The sequence below is a fragment of the Gouania willdenowi genome, chromosome 21 (genome assembly GCF_900634775.1).
Source record: "Gouania willdenowi chromosome 21, fGouWil2.1, whole genome shotgun sequence".
Classification (NCBI taxonomy): Eukaryota; Metazoa; Chordata; class Actinopteri; order Blenniiformes; family Gobiesocidae; genus Gouania; species Gouania willdenowi.
The window spans coordinates 30,426,568-30,450,334 of NC_041064.1; positions in this window are offsets into that span (position 1 = coordinate 30,426,568).

A 23,767-nucleotide genomic window follows, 5' to 3' on the forward strand; every position below is an offset into this window, starting at 1 on the left:
TCAAATATTGCCTTCTCATGTATTTGTGTTGATTAGTAGCATGTCTCAAAATGTTCCTGCCTTGTTACTGTGTTCATCATCCCTACATTAATGGGTGTGTATCATTTTCTTGAACTGAAATTATTTAACTATATGCCCATATTAACAAATATAATTAATGATATAACTTCATTTGGTTATATTTAAAGCTTTAATGTTGAATAAAAATCCTCCAAAAGAACCCAATGCCCTGCGAGCTATCATTCTGTAATAAATTAGTCGTTCTAAAAACATATAGAATAATATTGACTTTCCTTCATGTGGTGGTATTGAAGGCTGAACAGATGCATGCAGGGAGCCTGGAAAATTTGGGAATTAGCTGTGCTCACGTCAGCAGCACCAGGGAGCGATGTCTTTTAACAAGCTACTCCCATCTCATGCTTTGTTTACACAGACGACACCCAGATCAGAGTCTTTCCGTCTCATTACAGGAAACACGCAGCTGTGGAAACTCTCATGGGTCTCATTTATATCAATTGATCAGTGATTATATTAAAGGCTTCTATAAAACCCTTTGCATTTAAACGTGTAAAACAGGGGTGGGCAACTTTTATCACAGCTGGGGCCACAAAAATGTGTTTGTTTGATCGAAGGGCCACATTATGTAGATTAATGTAAACATTTAGAATAATGACCAATCTGAGCATCAATACAATAATGAACAAAGTTTTTAGAGTAACTTTCTTTTTCTGTCATTTTGTGAATGTTTGTTGATGTTTTGCTTGTTTTAAATCATTTTGTGCATTTTTGTTGTCCTTTTGTGTAATTTTCCTGTAAAATGTATGTCTTTTGGAATCTTTTTCCTTTTTTTGGAGTCAATTTTGTGTATTTCTGTTGTTTTTCTTGTCTTTTTGTGTACTTTTGTTGTCATTTCCTGTCATTTTGTATGTTTTTTAGTCATTTTCTTGTCGTTTTGTGTTATTTGCTGTAGCTTTGTGTATTACTGTTGTTGGATTATTTTCTGTGGTTTTCTCTTGTCTTTTATGTCTTTTATGAGTTATTCTGTAACATTGTATTTTTTAAAATATATTTTAGTGTATTAATGTTTTCTGTCATTTTGTGCATTTACTTTGGGGGCCGCACAAAATTAGGCCAAGGGCCTCATGTGGTTCCCGGGCCACCAGTTGCCCATGCCTGGTGTAAAAGTACTGAAATCATGGTGCAGTTCATCAGGCTGTTGTGCATGTGGGGACTTTGGATTTAATATTTGTGTTTATTGTGTTGTGTAATCAACTATTTGCACAAGATGCACAACTACAACTTCACATGTCACTCTCACTTTAGAATAATTAATCTCTTCCCCACCCTTTACATTTCCTTCCTTGACTCTCTCCTCCCTCTTCCCTTCCCCCTCACCTAGGTGTAACACTCTTTTTATATTCTCCCTAAAATAAAGCATAAAGCCGAAAGGGTTGGTGATGGTCACAATTAAGCAATGAAATAAATTCATTTATTTATTTGCAATAACAAAACATGCCTTGCTGTCTTAAATGTCTTCATGTAGCGTTGACCTTTGTCAGTATATGTGCAGACAAAAATAAATAAATAAATAATATATATATATATATATATATATATATATATATATATATATGCGCAAATAAAAGTATTTTAAGAAATAGCTTTCCTTCTGTTAAAAAGTGTTCAAACTTCAGATGATGGTGCATTTATTGATGCATGTGAGTTTGATACTGCAGTGCACACAGTTTTAGGTCATTGCTCCATTTCTTAGGTTGTCTCCCCAAATTTCTAAAGCTGTAGCTTCATTATGTTGTGCCAACTCTTTACCATAGTGCTGCCTAACAATCAGCTACATAAAGAGCAAACATGAACACCTACATTGCTGAGTTAAACAGCAACAGAAAGAGACAGTGTGAACCAAAAAAGCAAACCTCCTCATGAAACAAGAGCCTTTTAACGTATGATCATGGATATAGGTGAGAAAAAAACCTCTATTATTTCATACTTTTATGCAGTCAGGAATAGGGTGTGTGCAAGGTTTTTAAATGTATCTTTGGTAAACTATTGCATGTCATGCCACAAATTAATTATATAAACCCAAACCCCAGTGGTAAAGGCCCAGGATCCAGATGCTATAGCCATTGGTGACACTAGCTGGGTTGAAATGTCTAAGCTCGGTAAAGTTCTCAAACTTTTCAATGACAAAAAGGTTATCTGACAAAGAGGAACATTGAACTATTAACCATGTAGTAATTTGAGTCTTAAGTTCATAATTGGTTGCTGACAGAGTTGTTTGGTCACTGAGCAGAACCACCACTGTAATGTGTTCTCAACGTCTTTCTTTCTGAGTGACGTGAGCTCTGTAACCCTGATTAAGTCAGCAAAATATGTATACCAGATGTATGGATTAATGACTTGAGTCTTCACCTCTTCATGATGAGATACATACGGAATATGAATAAGACAATCGATCTTAGACTTTACAGGTCAACATCACAAGTTTCCCACTAGTATTTCTCACATCAGCTGACAACTTCTTGCGAGACATTGAAGAGAAAAACTCTTAAACCAGACATGAGGCCACATGAAGCCCTTGGTCTAAATTTGAGTGGCCCCCAAAGTAAATGCACAAAGTAAAACTCCTAACACACACAAAGTGAAAGAAAAATACACAAGAGACTCAAAAAACCCCAAATTACAAAAATGACCCCAAAAACATACAGCATGACTGAAATATACACAAAAGGACAACATAAATACACATATATAACCCAAAACACTAAGAAAAAAAAAAACCACACACACATAATGTAAGATATACAACAAAATGACTCCATAAACACACAGGAACCCTTTGCTCCGATTGTTTTTTTTTTTCAATGCTGACATTAATGTTGATAATGTGTAACTCAGATCAAACAATCATATTTTTGTGGCCCCCACTGTCATAAACAGTGTCCATCTTTGACATTAAGTACTGTATGTGAAACAAATAAATTATGAAATCTCAAATTCAACATTCATTGTCCAGCCCCAAATTTGCCCACCTGCATTTTACCCTGTCAGGCTAGACAACTCCTAGACATTGTGGTGATCCCAGGCCCTCTAGACTAGAAAACCAACTTTATATTAAATCTCACAGCAGTAAAGACACAAACACTATGGAAAGACATTGGTTAAGATTGACCAAATATCAAATCCCAACAGTATGCGGTAGACTGAGAATGCGGCGAACTGAAAATGGGCCTTTTAATAACAACACTATTTTTCATCTTTATTGTATCATGTATAATGTGTCTACATGTAATTTATTTTTAAAAGAGCATGAAGACAGGGATTTCATTCCAGACAGTTATATAAGGTATACAGTATCCTTCACACAGCCAACTCAGTGAAAGCATTTCATCGTGTGAGGAGAAGTTTATAGGATTGCAGTGGGTGTGCCATTTATTATAGTGCCGACTATAAACACCAGGTCATACAAGTGTTATCAAGATCATTTGTTGCGTACAAGTTCACTGTGACCCTCTGCCTTAAAAAATCTTCAGAATGATTTATATACAAATCTTGAGTTATAAGTATAAGCATTAGACTACAAGTACATTTTCTTGTCTGTCCTAAAAATGTGTCTCACTGTTAAATTAAACAGAAAGGCTGCAAGTCAAAAAAAGAGAGATACATTTAAAGGGAAGGTTTTATTCAGAGAATTTAGTTACCAAACATGCATGTTTTGACCGTTTTTTGGCTCGCTCATGACCACTTGGGATAAAACAGGTGATTAGCAATGCCTAACTTACAAACAGTAGATGGAAATAGTTGCCTAACTCACATTTTCCTACCCGGATGGATTTTCTTGGAACAGCTACGAAGGAGGTACTGAAAAAAGTACCTCCAGGTACCACTGAGCAGGTACTTTTTCCCAGTAGAAATGTGCAAAAAGTAGAGTAGAGTAGAGCCGATACCGCCAGTGGAAACACGCCATATGTTCAGAACTGGGTGATGTATTGAAAATCACTTAGTAGTTGGAAGTACGGCAACTGTCTGTCACTTCTCTCCAAGAAAGCGCGGTTCGTGTAGACTGAAGAGCAGACCGGGACATTTCTTAGCATTATACTTACAAATTGAAACAACAAGGGAATACAGAGTGTTATAAGGATGTTCTGAGCGACCATCTTCGTCTCGCGGGATGAGATTTCACGGGAGTTGCGTGGCTCCTGCCCAAAACAACCTCCAATGGAAACACGTTCAAAGCGCAATTAGACTTTGTCAACATTTAGAAGTATCGATTTTATTTTAATTTGAAGTCTGACTGTTTGAAGGTGTGGACAGGTGACTTTTATACAGAAAACAAGTTCAAACAGGTGCCATTGATACAGGTAACGAGTGGAGGATAGAAGAGCTTCTTAAAGAATAAGTAACAGGTCTGTGAGAGCCAGAATTCTTGCTTGTTTGTAGGTGCCAAATACTTTTTTGCCCCACTGTGTATATATATATATATATGTATATATATGACCTTATTTAATTTTTTCTGCACTCTTTTACACTCTTTAATTATTGAACAATGTTTTGACTTGGCAAATCTTCACCACTTCTACCGAGGTTTGGTCACAGTTGATCAAAAGTAACTGAACCAAAGGAAGGCCTGCTGGATTAGGTTACCTTTACCAAACATTCCGCTGTTTGTGGACTGTGTTAAGTGCCTTGCTTATGAATACTTTTCTTCTCGTTCCCTCCCTGCTATGGCTTATAAATGTTTTCAGTATTTTTAAGGAACACGAAGATAATTTGCCAACATCAAAGGGTGAGATGTGCCATGGTAAGACTTAGCAGAAGACTTATTACGAGGAAGGGAACATTTTCTATCCTGGAGATGAGAGACTCAATGAAAGAAAATGGTGATGTATTTCTTTATTTCACGCTGGGAGCATATAATCATTTGAAAGAGGATAGGGTTGAAGTCGGGACACTAGTGGAGCCCCACCTTATCCAAACACGCTCCATAATTGAGATACTAGTGTCTTAACACACTGTTCTTAGATGAAAAGAAAATTAACTGTAAAAGCTAGGTTGAGGGTAGTTGACCTTTCACCTGGAAGTCTTTAAAGTACTCGGGTTTAGCCAATCAAGGCAGTGAACACCCATCAGTTTACAGTAAAACAACATTACGCCATATTTCCAGTATTGAGGGTTACACCTACATTGGGAAAATGAACTTGCAAAGATCACAACTGCTTTTATAGATTTGGAAACAGATGCCATTTGTTTGGGACTTTTAGGCTCTATGTCTATTCGCATTTGATCAGAGGAATGTGTTGTAACCTCGTATTCAAGTTACTTTGAAACAGCCGACACAGTTATTACCATTCAAATCATAAGACATCAGTCATTATCCAAAAATATGTTTACATTACATTATATGACCTTTAATTCATCTTTAAATAATTAATTATAAAATTGTTTATCTTTTAGGGATTATCAAGCTGGTAAAAAGAAATAGTGATGCACATATACTTGTTTTTTTCAACTATTCAGATTACTTATTAAAAACAAAGTCTTTTCAAAAATATATTTACATGATTGAAAAAGGGACTTAGTTACATGAACAAAGTAATTCTGTTAAGATGCAGGGCTGGGGTTGCCGCCTCAGGGCTGTGCGCGCCGCATACCAGTACGACGTCTGACTGTGGCCCCTGTGGGGGGGGGGGCTGATTTTGACTGGCAACATCGATGAAGTTTGATCTGGGGTGCTCTGGGGGGCTCGGCTGGTGCTACGGGGGTCTGGTGGGGCGACTTGCAGCAGGGGGTGTCGCCATAAACCAGGGCGACAAGATGGCACCAGTGCGTTTTGGCGACAAGATTGTGCCAGTGCGTTTGGCCCGCTGTCTGTCACTGCCTGCACTTTTTGTTATTTTGTTGTTTCTGTCAGCTGTCACTTTGAATGTATCATCAGTATTGGTTTATGATCATCAGACACTTCTGGATTTGCAATTGGCAACCAACTATACTTTGAAATTTTAGCAGGATGGGCAAAATACTTCCCAAGGCCCATTCTTCTGTGGAGTCCCATCTTACCTGCTCCATACCCCGGCTCCACCTCCGCACAGAAGGCGCAGTGCACACCGAGGAAGACGGAGGGACCAGCTGGTAAAGCTAAAAGCTAGCCTGGCACGCTAGCATCCCGCTGACTTGCTTTGTGGCAAATGCTGAATCCAATCCCCTCCTGCCTCATTCCTGTTGTTGGCTTGGAAGACAGACCCGTGTGTTGTCGCTTCCCGTCCCCACGCATACTCAGATGGGCAGTAGATCACCGTAATCTCTGGCTGCTTGTCCGGGTGGCTAGTGCTCCTGCTAACTCTTCAGCTCCAAATGCTAGTATTGGGATGGCTGTGGTGAATGCTCAATCGCTTGGGAATAAAGCCTTTATTGTCAAGGACAATAAAGGTTTTTATTGTCAAGGACAATAAACGTCCCATGGATTGGATTTTTTATGCGTGAATGAGACCTGGATAAACGTTGGTGAGTCCAGTGTGTTCTCTGAACTGTTACCATCCACTTGTTCATTCTTAAATTCCTCAAGGTTATCAGGGCGTGGAGGAGGAATTGCAACTGTTTATAAGCAAATGTATAAGTGCATGTAGTTAACGCTGCCTTCGTTATATCCAAGCTTTGACCTTTGTGTCTTTGAATTGTCTCGCCTTGTTCCTATCCTGTGTGTAGTCATTTACAGACCTCCTAAATATAATAAGGATTTTCTCAATTACTTTTCCGACTTCCTTGCTGACGTATTGTCAAAATATGATAAGCTATTAATTGTTGGAGATTTCAACATTCACGTCTGCTGCTGCAGCGTGTGTCTAGCCCTACGCAGGAGCGAGGGCACACACTAGACCTTCTTTCAACTTTTGGTCTGTCTGTCGAGAATCTTGATGTGCGTAATGGCCAAACCATGCGCTCCAGTGCGTGTGTTGGGTTCTTAACCCGTCCACTACCGTTGTTAGCTGCAACTTTTACTGTCAATCTGGACCAGTCTACTTGCACTGATACTGAAGTATTGGTCGGTTTTTGCGGGAGCCAATCAGCTTGATTTTGGTGATTTGTGGGCTTGTGGGTGTGTTCATGGGTGTGTTCATGAGTGGATGAAAACTTCTTTGGAAAAGAAATTTGAGAATGACTAATAACACATTTATATTATAATCTTCGAAGCAAGATGAGAGCAGAGATCATATTTTCCTGGTCAGTTTGACACTCGGCATGATATGTTGCTTGCAGTGTTAATGGGAGATATTCATTAAGAACACTTTAAACTGTAACTTTACTGTATGTAACCTTATTCTAAGGATCTCCTGGTTTCCTGTGAATAAAAGAGTTAATGACAGTGTAAAAAAATACATTTCAAAATTGTATCAAAAATCTGTGTCCACTTTTAGAATGTTTTTGATAATTCTTGGCGCAAAAGCCTGAGAGAAGGGGGTTTCTGCCTCAGTACCCCTACCCCTTCCATTTCCCTATCATGACTCGCTCTTCCCTGTTCCCTTTCCCCTCACCTAAGTGTAACACTGCCCTCTCTTTTTTTGTCCTCCCTATAATAAAGTGTTTCATACCCTTTCTTAGGGAGGGCTGGTGATTGTCACAGTTATGCAATACAATAAATAAATGTATTTGCAATCACAAAACATGCATTGCTGTCATAAAAAGATTGCACTTAATGTAGTGTTGACCTTCGACAGCATGTGCAAAGTAAAAAAGAGAGAAAAAAAAAAAAAAGGTTGCCAACATTATACAAAAATGTTCAACTTTTTACAATTGTCTCCCTGAAATGCTAGTTTCACCTATTTTTATCACCAGCAAGATAAGATCAGTTTGTTTAACAATTCAACAATTATTTAACCCACAAACAATAACATTAAGGCATTTTTAACATGCAACTGTTGAACTGTAAATATGAGAACTGCACTGGAGGGCCAGACCCTAACTGCAAACATCTTTCAATTCATTCATACCGCCGAACATTAAATGGCCCATGGACTGGCACAGGCCTGTGACACAGTGGTTGTCCTTGTGAGAAGGCTGAATGAGCTTTTACTGAGGACCATAGCTGGCAACCTTTACACCTCACCTTTAAAGGCAGGTTAATCTACTGAACCAAGGCCCTCAATAATGAATGAGTGGTTTCCCATACCTGAAACCAGTTGTATTCTGCACTATGACTGCCGCTCGTAAAAAACTACCCTCTAAGTCAGGGGTGTTAAATTCATTTTAGTTCAGGGGTCAAATACACAGTTGTTAAATCACAAGTGGGCCGCAGGTTTAAGGTTTTGAAAAAACAATTTAAACATTAACGGGCCCAAGTTATAAATTAGCCATAAAGTATGGAAAGCATCAACAATATTGTAACAATAAGTGACAGATACTTAAATGGCCTTTGACTTTTTGACCAATTTTTATTCAATTTGGGGTTTTTTGTGGAATTATTTGAGAAAAATTGCAGGATTTTAGAAAAACTTTGAGATCTTTCAATAACAATTTACAACTTACAATTATTTGGTAAATTACACAATGACTCATGTTCTTTCTGTCATTTTAACTTTCTCCTGCGGGCCGAATCGGTTGCTCTGAAGGGATGGATTTGGCCCCCGGGCCTTGAGTTTGACACGTGCTCTAAGTTCTATGATTATTTATAATATATTATGTATAATACATATATTTAAATATGATACCGATGATACTACTTGTATTTATCCAAGCTAAGTTTTCATGTTAGGTGTTTTCCAAAAAACAGCAGTAGCATACTCCAAAACACCAACACATCCTCCTGTCTCTTTTGTTCCCTGTTAATGCTGAGGTTACCTCATGGATAAGCTCAATAATTAGATTTTCTTTTAGAGTGATGTAACATTATTCATTCAATAGTTCATGTTCACTAAGGGTACACCCCAGACAGGACGCCAATCGCTCGCACGCTTACAAACAGATAAAGAATGTAATTATTTTGGACGAAGGTTTCATAGTTGTCATTAAATCTTTTAAATTTATGGGTTATGAAATGAATAGAACAGATGTTGTATTTTTCTATAGAAATAATTGAAAACGTCAGTCATACATATCCATTTAGATTTCAATTGAGCTAGACCACTTGTGGTTAAAATGGGATTTGTACAAATTTGTCTGGAATTAACAAGTAGTTTGGTGCACACATTGTAAACTCTGGTGGTCTTGAGTATGACTCAAGCTGTGTCCTCACAGGGTCAGAATTTCCATCCCGTCGTCACATTTTTCATTTTTTACGACTTGTTTTGTTTTTCCTTTGCATTAAGTAGCTACTTGGCCTTACACAGCCACAGAAAACAGTCCAAAGCCTTGGCTGTTTTAAAAGACCTACATGTGGTTTGGTAACCTTGAATGATGTGTCATCAAGTCAGTTATTCTTATTTTTATGAGCGATTTACTTACCAGCAGTTTTGTAAGAGGATGGAGGTCAGCCCAGGTCAGATTGAAAGTTGTTTATGGCATATGAGAAAACCATACAATCAAAATGTGCTGTGAAGGCTCAGGATGACCTGGTTTTACCCTACATTTCCTATGGAAGCTGGAAAACATCTGATATTTGTGTACATCATACTGTTTTCTGGCTTAACTTCATATATATATATATATATATATATATAGGCATTAAATCTTTGTGGTTCTTCCACGTGTGCAACATTTTCAAATGCCCAAGGTATGTGGTTTCTATGTTTTCCTCAGTGTTTTTGTTAACACCAAGATACAAGTTGGACTACGGCTTCTCTGTGTCACAATCACATGGAGTAAGTCACTTTGCAGCTGGTCACCTGTTGAGCCAGATTTACTTCCTGTCATTGTGAAAATCAAGCTGTCCTCTCCTATTATCAGATGTGTTATGTCCTCATGGTCCAAAGGCAGTCAATGAGCACAGATCATCCATTATTTGAAGCATCCAGAAACAATTAAAGATAATGAGAAGGTTATATTGTAATTATAGGTTCCTATACATTTTCATAATAGCAACCAACCATCAAAATCTGTAGCACAATATCAGCATCTCATTAGTTGTGTGTCATGCATCAAAAGCAAATTATTGTCTTTTGAAGTTCAGCCAGTAAAGCATTTCCATATTTGCCTTTGAACACCAGCTTTGATCTGGCAAATGATAGAGATGATTAGGAATAAACATGTGACGAGAACCATATGATCAGTTTAAAATAATTGAATAATACATTAATTATTCTTACAGCTGTTTTGGGCCTTGAAGGTTGGTGTCTATTTTAATAGGACAAAGTATTTTACAAAGGATTTATTTTTTATTTTGCATCCCTGTTTAGGTAGAGATGTGAAATATTGCTCCGATTTCTGGTGAGCTATACTGTTGAAAACATAACAGCTGTTCACTGTTAGGTAAAGGCTGTTTCTCGAGTGAAGTAGATAAAATCCAGAACCCCTTTTACTGTATATTCAGCTGTGAACCATGTTCTAACAGTGGTTGTCTCTTGTTTAGTCAGAGTGACCTTATAGTCCATATTTCACCATTTTTGGCATCTTGTATTTCCATATTCCAGAATGTTATTCTACAAAATAAAATCATATTGATATCCAGAAATAAAAGTTTGTCTGTAATCTTTAATTAAACATGGTAATTTCTGTAATTGCTGTGGCCGTGACGACACCAGAGGCTCTTTAACACACAAACACTTTGAAAATGTTTACCTTTAATGCTTGGATGCGAGTGAATCTAAGCATGAGATAGGCATTCTGCTCGAAATATTAATTCAGCCTTATCGATTTGTATCTATTTGAGTGATGAGGAAGTAGTCAGCCAACTGTTGATTAACAAATCAAGGCATCTGTAGGATAAGGCAGACTGCAAAATACTGAAGAGTATAATTATAGACTGCGGTGGCCACCACAACCATTATTTTGTCAGACCACAAAATTTGTCACAACACCTGACTATGACATATTCTGTGCCAGATAAAATGATGGTTCCCTGTGAATAGGGAAACTCCAGTCGCAGACTATTTTTCACAGTTAACTGCTACACGGTATTGAGGCATCTGTAATTTGTGCAATGACAATAATGATGATGTTATCTAACTCCGTAGGTGTAATCAGTATGAGCTATCAACATTAAGAATATTAACATGCATCAACCACCACCAGCGTAACTAATTAGGCCAAATGGAGTCAAATTCTGCCCTGCGATGGACTGGTGCCCTGTCCAGGGTGTACCCCCGCCCAGCGCCCAATGAGAGCCGGAAATTGGCACCGGCAGACCCCCGCGACCCTGTGAGACAGGAGCAAGTGGGTTTGAAAATGGATGGATGGATGGAGTCAAATTCTCACATACTCTTACCCTAACCCTCCCTGCCTGCTGACACAGACACTGCATGCTGACTGGTATTAAAGTATCTGTTGTAAAGAGCCAAAGGTGTCCCCATAAATGAATCACCTGGTCTGTTTATTGTAGGAAGGTGAACAAATGTGACAGAGTTGTTAGGGTATGTTAGCTTATGATGCCTATACTAAGATGGGAATTTCTCAGTTAGAGTACGAGTGCTTAGTTTAAGCAGAGGTGTAAAGAGTACTGATATATCCTACTCAAGTAGAAGTACTGTTACTTGATTAAAATTCAACTACAAGTAAGTCATAAATAAAATGTTCAAGTACAAGTAAACAGTAGCTCAATTAAATAGTACTCAAAGTAAAAGTTACTCGTTACTTTCATCCCCCACATTTTGCTAATATGTAAATCTTTCCACGGTTCCCTTGCATACAGTAAACATCTCATGTATAAACTTGATTGTTGTTTGGTCGTTTAGTTTTTTGTAGTTTCACAATGTCTGTTGATCAATTTAAATTTTTCTTTTTTTTACTTTAATGGTTGGGTGTAGAAATGTAACAAACTTTACTAATTTTTAAATGTACTTAAGTACAAGTAAAATTTCTGATTTAGAAATACATTATACTCAAAAAAGTACAAGTACTCATAAAAGCAAGTCAATTACAGTAACATGAGTACTTGTAATCTGCTACTTTCAGCTCTGAGTTTAAATCTGGTCAACCAACTTGGCCTGCATCACTGCTGTGTATAGTAGAACAAACTCTTTCACACAAACCATGAGATAACTGAAAGAAATACAAAAAATAATACCAGGAGCAATGTTGTCAGCTATAAAAGTATTAAATACTCTGGTACCTGTAATAATATTGCCAAATAAAAAATGTTACCCAAAATGATGTGTCTTGATCAGTTATACATTGGTAATGTGAAGTAAACTTCAGGGTTTCAGGGTAATCGCCACTGCAGATGTCAAGGGTTTGGCTGATAGTTTTAGCAGATGTGTGTTTGCAAGTATGAGTCAGTGTTTTAAAGCAGGGAATATCACTGTAAGCACATAAACATCTCCTCCACTCAGAGGGAGAAAGAAACAGCAGGAAGAGGCTGACACTGAAAAGAGGCTCCTGAACACACTCTGAAGTAAAACAGCTGAAAAGATATTTCAGGAAACAAAGAGTTTGCTTTGATGTTTCTAACAGGAGTGAAAGTGTATTATTTTATGATAAGAAATCAAACATTAAATCCCCTTCTACTGTTTAATACTGGGGTCACTTCTTAGTCATCAGAGGTCTAATAACACAGCAAAGGATAAAAGCCAAAATATTGGCACCAATAATAAAACTTAATAATGGAAATAATGGAAGTCCTGCTAAATTTGAAGGACTTCCACTACATGTATATAGTGGTAACTGTAGCTGCGTTTCCATTGCCACTGGAAATGCGCAAAATCTAACAGCGCAACAAAAACTGGTAATAAAAACACTTGAATTTTGAAAAAACACTCGAAAATTGCAAAAAAGTTTTTACGCTTTCATGAGGAGGTGTTTTAGACATTTCGATATTGAAATGTGTTGCAAAAGCGCTATGGAAACACATTTTTCGACAAATACACCTGGTCACGTGACCAAACGTGAACATGATACGTGTAGACAGATTAGCCCGGGACATTTCTTAGCATTATACTTACAAATTATTAGTGCAACATTAGTTGTAAAACAACAAAGCAATATGGAGTGTTATAAGGAGGTTCTTCCTGCGGCGAAGTCTTCACGGGAGTTACGAGGCTCCTGCCCAACACAATGGAAACACGTTCAAAGTTCAATTATACTTTGTCAACATTTATAAATATCGCTTTTATTTTACGAAAATCTGTAATGGAAACCCAGCTTGTTATGTGAGTGAAAGTGTATAATCAATACTCTGAAGGGGAAGCAGCAGAACTTAAAAAAAAACCGAAATAATTACTCAACAAATAAATCCAGCTCCATTGTTTTGCTATGATTAAAAAGAGTCACTCTTATGTTGTTCAGATGTTAATTTAAAGGATGTACTTCCTTATTACAAAAATATTTTATAGTGACAACTCCCAGTTGCTAAAATGTTGATCTTCAGTGAACAAATGTATTTACACAAGCATAACACAGAAATGTTTAAGATGTAAAATAAACTGTTACATTTGGGAAGCTCTAATTTACAAGTAACGTCCACAAGAGAGGTAAGGGTATTTATGATATCTTCATTCAAAATGAAAAAGTCAAAGGTCAGACAAAGCAACAACATGTACTTGAGATAGATACAGATTTAAATCAATAAATTGAGCAGTTCTTGTTTTGTACTTGTGTTCTTTTAATGCAGCGCTGAAAGGCCCTGCAGCTCCAATCCTCAAAGCTCTAATTTTCAGCGTGACTCACTTCTAAATCTACTGCCAAGAGAAGTGTAATCAAAAACATCTTTTAAAAAATTAACAACTAAATAAAGTATTTCAATTTAACAATGACGCAAGAGGTAATGAAATGTCCTCTTAACGAAAAGGCTCTTTTTCAGAGATAGGGGAGACCTGCGCTGTCCCTGAGGACGTGTGTGGTCACACAGTTTGTGAACCCACTACAGTGATCTGGGTTGTCTCCAAGTGGGTTTGGTGGAGGGATCTGGGAGTGATGAGGAGGTTGTTGGCTCAATGAAAACCAAACACACTGTTGGCCAAGCTGATGATCCATGAAGATATCCCCAAAGATTCTGGTCATGCAAAGTAAGTTAATGCTTCAAAATGATAATATGGTATAAATATAGTCAACAAAAGTCAACTGTTTGCTCATGAATGACAAAAAACTTTTAGTCATCAAAATGAACACTGTATGATAGTGACTCAGATTTTTCTTTAGTTGCTGATGTAGATAAGGTTGCCATAGTGATCTTTCCTGCTCAGAATCAACAGAGCTTTGGGATGCTATGACTCAGTTCATATTGCAGGCAAATGCAAATTCTTTTGTCCATATGTGACCTGTATCCGATCGGTTTTTTGCAAATCATATTTGGTCCTAAATCTGACACGTACATGAAGCCAGGTTATCTGATCAACATGCGATGGATAAAGTGGACATTGGAAGAAGAGTGAGGTCTTAGGGCCAGGGTGCACACAATTTTTCGGCTTGTGATCTGCTTCTATCATGGACAGCTCTATAACCAAAACTGTGTTTGAGCGGTAATAATTGTAAATAATTCGATTTTAATATTTACCCTATTACAATATATTTATTATTATTATTATTATTATTATTATTATTACTTTATTAAATGAATATTTAATATTTGTATAAGGCTAATTTATTTGTAAAGCACATTTCATACACAACACAATTCAATGTGCTTTACATGATTAAAAAGTGCAACAGAAAACATTTAACAGTTTAAAAATCAATAAGAACATCAGCAGTAAAAACATTTAAATTCTCCCTCAGTCATTCGCAGTAGAAAAAAACAAAAGCCTTCAACTTGGATTTAATGTTTTTTACATTAGATGCTGACTTCAGCTCTGCTGGCAGTTTGTTCCACTTCTATTAAAATACAAAAATAGTATTGAAACAGTAACACTTCACAAAGGAGTTTGGTAAAATATATATTTTTAAAAATACAATGAAAAAAATATTTTGAAAATTAAGTTTGTAAAATATACAGAGTACAATGTAGCCTGTCCCTTTCATCATTGCAGAACCGAAACTGCGTTTCAGTATTTATAGCTCACGTTGTTCTTTAGAATTTCAATAGCGATAATAAACGTGACTGTGCCGTTCTCATTCATTTACGAGAGCTTGCGGCTCAGCCCACGTGCGCGATCAACACAAAATGCCTCCGCGATCGACAGGTAGATCACAATCGACGTATTGTGCACATCTGTCTTAGGGTTTTAGCATCCCTGCAGGGCTGATTTCGGCAGTATCGGTGGGGGTGATCTGGGGGGCTCTGCCGGTGCTCCTGGCACTCTGGCGGTTGGGGCTGCGGCCATCGTCCTTGGGCGGCCAGCTGCTGGTGCTGCTTCTGTTCCTGGCTCCTACTGGCCTGGGGTCCAGTCTCTGCTGCTTCTGAGCCTGCCGGCGGGCACCCTGCTGGCTGCCCATTTGGCGTGGTTCTTGCTGTCTCCTGGGCTTGGGCCTTTGCTCTTCCGCCGGGCTCTCAGGCGGGGGGCTATCTGGAGCCCTCCCCTCAGGGAGGTTCGGTGCTGGGCTGTGGGTGGGGGTGCGGGGATGGGGGTTTCTGGGGTGCGCTGGGCCCTCGGCGCCTTGGGGCTGTCTCGGGTGTGTGTGGGGGGCGGTGGCTGCCTCTCGGCCTGTAGTCGCTGGAGCGTCTGGGGGAACTAAAGAAACTAAACATTTTGCTATCCACAATAAAAACAGCTTTAAAAACACATAAAACCTACATTAGCTCTCATAACTCTTGTGAAATGTGGATTTTTAAATAAAAGGTGGATGACTAAAGCAACACAATGAATTATGAAATAATGCCACGGCATGTAAGTGCAGAAACAAATGTACAGCTATTCATCATCAGTGCTGTTTTCACTTTCAAGGTTTTTTGTCAGAAGGAGCCGGTCCTCACCCCAGGGAGTGGTGAGTTCGGAGTGGGGTGAGAGCCACTAGGCACCTTCGCCGCCGGGCCGTCCAGACCAACCTGGAGCCGGTTGCAGCGCTGCTACGGCGGAAATGCGACTCAGAGACACTGGTGCCAGATTGCACAGATACCTCTTGGCCAGCTTTGAAATAAGAGGATATAGAACTTGATTCCTTTAAATGCTGACATTTAAGGATGACTGAATCTCACGCTCAGTAACTTTAGCCAAAGTGTTTAGCCAAGCTGATTTTTTTTTTAAAAAAAGTCTGAATCGTGCTTTAAGACCTGCTGTCTAAACGTAGCCCAAGTGACGCCTTCACGTAGAGCTGCACAATGTCATAAGGGTAGTTATATTGTCCAGGTGATTACAGATAACATTAAGTCAATATTTTAGCATTCAAAGTTTAAAATCTGATGCATTATTGCTTGGAGAGACTCATTTTTCACACTGAGGGGATCATACAGTTTAGCACCAAATCTCAGCAGTCCGTTTCACATGATAAATATTAGAAAATGACTTCTGCCCATAGCCTGCAAGGTAATACACAAGAGACTTTTGATCTAACTTCAAAAACACGTCCTGAGGACAATCCTTTGCAAGATTTGTACAAGCAAGGAAGCAGAGAGTGCAGCTGCTACCAATTTTCCTGTGAAAGAAGCCTGAGAAAACACAGCTGATCAATAGGCGGTAGCATGAGACACACCCGTACTAGACAGTCCTTTTGCCCTGCCAACATCTGCCAAGGGTGTGGTTTCCACTCTTTACGTCCCCACCTCTTCATTTCATTCTTTCAATGTCAATTTTATGTTTAAAAAACTCTAATAACATTTTATTAATAGTATTAAAGATGTCAGGTAACATTAGTCATCACCTCTTTCTTTTCCTGAAGTTTACAGACTGTATAAAGAATAAGAATTTTGTTCTACTCCAGCCAGCCAGGTCCACCCAAAAATACATTGTACCATTTCATTTTCTGAATGCTCTGTTTTTAAAGGTTCTTTCAGTTCCACTTCTGAAAATGTTGGACTTCAAGGAGATTTTGTGCAAAGCACCAGTCCTGAGACGGCTAGGTAGAGAAATATCCCGAATGCGAGAAGTTCAAACTGAGTTGTTTAAGACATTTGTTAGGTTCTTGTTGGCCAAAACACAAAACGTAAACTCTCCATCAAAGATTTATTGAACTCTCCTTTGGCTCGTCATGTATAGTTTGGACTTCGGGGTGACGGATCGGAGGGAGACTTTGAGCGGAGGAAATAATTTGCAATCAGATTTTGGCAACAGTGGTCTAGATTTCACTGAAAGGTTAAATACTGAATGGAATAATGTCTTTTTGAAAATAATAAGATGTGCTTCTTGAACGTGGGATTAGTTCTGGCTTGTGAGAGTGTGGGCAAAGTTTACTAGTTTGTTTGCTTTTAACTTGGGAGGAAAATATTATTTTAGGCAACTTCACAAGCAGTGCCATCTTACCAGTACTATTAGGAATTGTGGAAGAAAACTAGAATTAGGAAGAAAAACTCAGCCATTCTTAAAGAGAAGAGCAAAGTGGCAAAAATAAACTCATGAAAAGCTGACCTGACCTGCCGACGATGAGGTCATGTTGCTATCCAAGCAGCTTTGCTTGCTGTAATTGACTCCAGTCAGCATATTGCATAAGTAATTCTTGTCCTCTCACACAGGTTCTTTTAAAATACCAATGCCGTCAAAGTAGAGACTTGATCACTATGGGATCAAGTCTCACTGTCCCTATCTCTTTGTCCTCTTTGAAAGTTATCCTTTAATCTGTTTAGAAATGTGTCAAGTACTATGATACTCAAGTATGAAGGTGTTTAGACTGTGATCGCCCTTCTGGGTCTGTACTGCAAAGCTGGATTTCCTCTTATTGTGCTAACTTTTGGGATTTATTCGGTGTGTCCTGTACTATGACGCTGGCTAACTTCTTACGGGGCTAAATCACTATGGTAACTTAGGCTGAGCACCTAACCTGATCCAGACCAGGTAATGAAGTGGATAAGATCTGAGCAAGTACTAAAGTCCCGCTCGTTTTCTCTTGGAAAACGAGCTGCCCATTGTTAGCAGATCCTGGTTGGTGCAGATCTGACAGCCGAGTTTAGGAAAGAAAGATTATTAATGGATAAAAGCAATCCTTTCATTTACCGACGATGACATATTTTAGGAAACATGTACTGTAGATTTGCATCTGATGGACTGATCTGACTGAATGATCTGTCGGTGATACGGACGAATCACTCATTCATACATACACTATAGTGACACTGACAGCATTAGCAGGAACATACTACAGGGAAACAGTGTGCTCTCATCCCAGTGTGTGTGTGATAAATTGAGGACTACCTGAATAAAAACACATCTGTGCTGTAGTAAAGTTAAACTTATCAGAGCGCTGTCCGTTTATCATCTGATGGATTAATATTGAATAATCTCACGCTTTTACACATTAATAGTGTCAGCAGTTTCCTGCCTCTGTTAATTCCTTTCTGCTTTTTCTGCAGCAAAAGTGTTGGTTTTGGTCTGAATTATGGATATTCTATATATCTTCTTCATATTTTTAAATAATTATTTCTCCATTGCGACGTAAGTTGCTCAACACATTTTCACTGTGTTTGTGATTGGTCTGACGCTGCAGTCTCTTAACGTGTTTATGTCCTGCTTTGTAGTACAGGGGCTCTCTGATGGAAAATGTTTGGTTAGGTGAAGCCCGCTAATGGAGCGATATCCCAGATCAAATTAAATCAAATACATCTTTATTTAAATAAATACTGATCCAGATTGGTAGTTCAGGCCCTCTTTGTATATTATCTTTGTTATGTTGTAGGCTCGAGTCCTATTTAGATCATACCCTGTTCTGGCATCTTGCACAGAATGCTAGACCAACTCAATGCAAGCTGTAACCAAACCAAGTCCAAGACTGTATTCTGGCATGTGTGCATTGTCTCTGGTATAACCTAATCTGTTTTTGAGTGCCAATAAAAACATGATATAGTCAAAATAGTAAAGGTATAGTTGTTGTTAGAAAGAAACAAAGTAACAACATTTTAGGATTATCACCTGACGCTGTATTTCACTTCTCCACAGTACGTTGGCAGCTTTTAAGCATATTGCTATAGTTAATTATGGAACATGGAGATTGTTTTTATTTTAGATCCAAGTCCAAGCATTTCAAAACAGGACACATAGCCACATACCTAAATGAAAGTGCTTTGTTGGGTCATATCAATATTATATATGCTGATTACCAGCAGATGTTGCGGCATTTGTATTCAGAGACTTTTCAGGCCACAAGGAGAAAAAATGTGAGCCTTTAAAAAAAACTTTGAGAAAAGGTTAAGCAGAAGGCAAAAGTAACAGTTCTGGTAAACAGTAACTTTTGTGTTGTTTTCGTTCAAAATAAATATTTCATTATCATTACATTGCAGCAAAAAACAAATAAAAAATACATTATTTTATGAATAGACTATTTATTTGTTGTTTCTTCTGGTTGTTCCCTAAAGCCTTTACTTTGACACAAGCTTCTGTTCAGCCAATTCATACGTGCGTTGTTCACTAAAAAATCGCAAATTTGTTTTTAGTTGTATTCGTATATTGTATGCAGTCAGACCAAAATCAGACCACTTTATTCTGAAATCCATGTACTTCTAATGACTTCACATATTTCTTCTCACAATTGTGTGCTTTCTAGTGATTATTTATTAAGTAATAAAAATGGGCCGCATTTCAAGAATACATGTGCAAAGCGAACAGTGGAGAGGGATGATTATTCAAGTTGTGGCAAGATCCCGGGTGCTTGTTGTCAGGGTTGAGACATTTCTCATCCATCGCCTGGCTTAGGGGGTTCAACCGTGTCCGAGTAGGTGTGTCATAGGTGTGTTTTGGTTAGATGATATGGACAGGAAGGGATTTCCAGGTTCCTACTGTATCTCATATCCAACTTTTTCAGCGATCTGTAGTCATTGGAGTCATTGGAGTGGTGGCCTAGTGGTTAAGGACGCTGGGCTTGTAATCGGAGGGTTGCCGGTTCAAGCCTCACCGGGGCCGTCACTGTGGGATGTTGAGCAAGTCCCTTAACCCCGAACTGCTCCCCAGGCGCCGCAAAATGGCTGCCGACTGCTCCTCAGGGATGGGTTAAGTGCAGAAGACAAATTCCAATAATGTACTAACATTACATGGCCAATTAAAGGCGAAAGCCCGATTAATTTAATCAAATCATCTTATGTCTTCCCTTTGAAAAATACAAATAGAAAGAATTATACAAAAACTTGTATTTATCCAATCAAAAGTGAGAAAAGATTTTTTTTTCTGACAATTATTGATCACAACAAGAAATTGGGTACCAGGCCCCAGATACAAACAAGCCTCACTAAAAGCGCTGAGAACAATGGAATAACTGGCACCCCGGTAAACGACTAAAGCTGAGTTGTACTAACGGTGTGACAATATATGGGCCCTAAAAATTCATGTTAATGGAATCGACCAATGTTACAGAAATGGACAGAATCAGCATGAAACTCCGTAACCATGAGGCAAGGAATGTTTTTTTATTGGGAAATGTTTCCAGGGACCGCTCATTAGGTGCATCACCCTCCCCCCTCTTGTCCTGTAAACACCACCTAAACCACCCCAAACACCATCTACATTGCCAAAAAAATATGCAAATCATCATTGACTCCTGAATACAGAACCACCAGTGCCCGCTCAACTTTACTGTGCCTGTAAAGCTCTGTCCGTTTCTCGTGTAGCACAGTGGCACTCCGTGAAAACATGAGCAGCTTTAATCAGCTTCACCTGCTCAGTGTTTGAACAACATCTCATCAGTGCTACAGAAGATCCATGGGAAAAGTTGTTCTGTTGTTGTGGACGACACCATCGATACCAGGGATCTGAAACATCGTAGGTTCATGATAACTTTTTTTTTTCTTTTTACTTTGTCTGCACATGCTGTCGAAGGTCAACAATACAAGAAGTGCAATCTTTTAAAGATAGCACTGCATGTTTTGTTATTGCAATTAAATAAATGAATTTATTTTATTGCATAATTGTGACCATCACCAGCCCTCCTTAAGAAAGGGTAAGAAACACTTAATTATAGGGAGGTGAAAAAAATAAAACTTTTTATAGGGCCCTTAATATATCGCGTTATTAAAATATCACACTCTCGTCGATGTTATGCGTTATTTTGTGATATTGTGAAGGGGAGTAGAGGGTAGGTGAAGAAGCATACCTTTCCATCTTGTCTTTTCAACTGCAAGAGGCATAGTCCATGTGCAAAGTATAGACAAGCTAATAGTTTTTTTTTTTTGAAGAGCACGTCTATATCTTAAATCTAAGCTGTTTAGACTGTTCTAGTTTAATGTTTATACAAAGTTCATGCACAGATAGGAATATCTTTATTGAAGAATGTCATGATGATGACATGGTTTGATATTCATTTTAAAGTGACAAGAATTGTCAGTGTCGGTTTTTGCGCTCTAATTGCAGTGGCAGTTTTTAAAATTACAATCGTAAAAAGTGGTCTTATTATTTTCAAGTTGAAAAGATCATTTACAGTAAGAGTCTTTTCCCATCATCATATATTGTATCGTGAATGTTGTCTATTCTCCCACCCTATCCAGGACCAGTACCATCAGAGGATTGTCTAATACACATGTCAAACTCACGGGGGCCAAATCTGGCCCTTTGGAGCATCCAGTTGAAAAAACCCAAAATTCTTAGAAAATCCTTAAATTTTCCTCAAATTCTGACAGAATATTTGCCTTACTTAAATTGAAATTGGTCACAAAATATAGGAAAATTAAAGTGAAGATGCTGTTGATACTGATATCTTATTTCTTGGATGTGGTCGGTGTCTTACATAATTTGTATTTTATGCATACGTAGAAGTGCTAACTAGGGCACATTAATGTTGAAATTACTAATTAGTTATCTCTCTTTTATTGTCCAAAATGCTACGGTTCTAGCTTTTTCTGCTGGAATGTGGTAGCTTTCCGATTAAATATTCTCCATGGACTATAACACAGGTGTGATTAATCACATGTACTACACCTGCAATTAATCACCCACAAAGTCCCTCCCTGAACCACCTCCCGCCTGATTGTCCCTGCCTGCTTAGGCACACACATTATATAAACACATTTACAAAAACAAAAGGTTATTGTTGTTGCTGATTAGTATAGACGCACGCAGGCACACATGCACAAACATGATCAAAAGTGCAATGCAAGCAGCCATCCGCTCCCTACTACATTTTTATTATTTTGACCTTTTGCATGATATATTTGGAAATACCTTCGATGATGATGATGACACAGACGATTACTAACAGAACCTGAGAGAAAGGACCTTCAGTCACAGGAGGGAATCAAATAATTTTGATCGCATCCTTCCTGAAGGTTTTGGCTTTGTCAGGGTTTGGGTGTGTGGGAGTCAGAGGGGGATTATATATTAGCGCTCTTTCTCTTTGACTAGATTCATCTAAAACTCCCTCAGCTAGACACACACTGGTCTGACCATGAGCCAGCAGCATAGCTTGTCAGCCAATCCAACACCTGCATGATCGCCAGCAGCTGGAAAAAGTAAATAAAAAAACTAAACTGCAAGTACTGGGGTACTGGGAACTTTGCGACAGAGGCTCAGTATGATGTGAGGAACAGGAAGCTATTGGAAAAGAAATCCAGAAAGTGACGATTTTCACTGTTTTTATTTTTTTGCTTTCACTTAAGAAAAAAATAATAATGTGGCTTTCTTGCAGATGTACTTCATGGCAGTATTGTATGATAATTAAGTGAAGTCACATTTTGAGGGTGAAGAACTCTCAGTACAGTATGAATGAAACATGTGCATTGGCCTTTTGGCTGTAATACAAGCATCTGCTTGGAGCAATAAACTGGTGACAATGACTTTAGCTATCTTCACATGTGCATTCATTTTTTCCTGGTTTGAGTCTGTCAACAGTCTTTCACCATTTATGAGTCACTTATGCCTTTTATTAAACAAGGAGTAAACTTTGTTTGAAAGGTGGCTTTGGTGTCATCCATTTATCCCTGGAGTCAGCAGGAAACAGAAAACGCCTGAACTCTATGTACCCCAAGGAACATAATTGCTTCTGCTAACCTCTTTTTTTCCTTCCTCTTCTTGTGCAAAGGTTCAGTGTTATTTTCCGCCATGACCTCGAAGCAAACTCTTGTTTCCCAGCCATGCATTTTAAGCAAAGCATGTCCAGCAATGCTTTCAAGTCGCTCACCATAACGCAGTGAGTGTTTCTAATGATTCTTCTCTTAGTTGTCAAAGTGAAGGCAGCACTCTCACCTCTCTGTGGCTTTGTGAGCCGTCTTGGTCTGATTGTGCTTCCTCTGTTCGGTTCTGAAATCCACTGTGGGAATAAGAACATTCATCACGTTTGCCTCCAGGAAGGAAGAAAGGCAATTTTGAGTGAAGCCAAGAAGTTTTTTTGATCTTTTAATTTAAGTATGCATGCAATCAAAAAGTACATTGCGTACAGTAACAGAAAGAGCCAGTGACGGTCAGAAACAATCACAAAGACACCATAGTTTTCATTTGCAAGATTAGAAAATGCATACATGCTTTTAAAGGTTTGATAACGGTCATGGAGAAAATAATAAAGATGTAAAGTTAAAAAAAGCACCTTACTCCTGAACAGACTCCTATCAAAGGGGCATTCATTCACTAAAAACTATGTAACTGCATCACCTAAAACTATGATAAATGTCAAAGGATGTTTCTACAGATATATAAGGAAAAATTAAGTAAGTGCACTATAATGATTATTACTC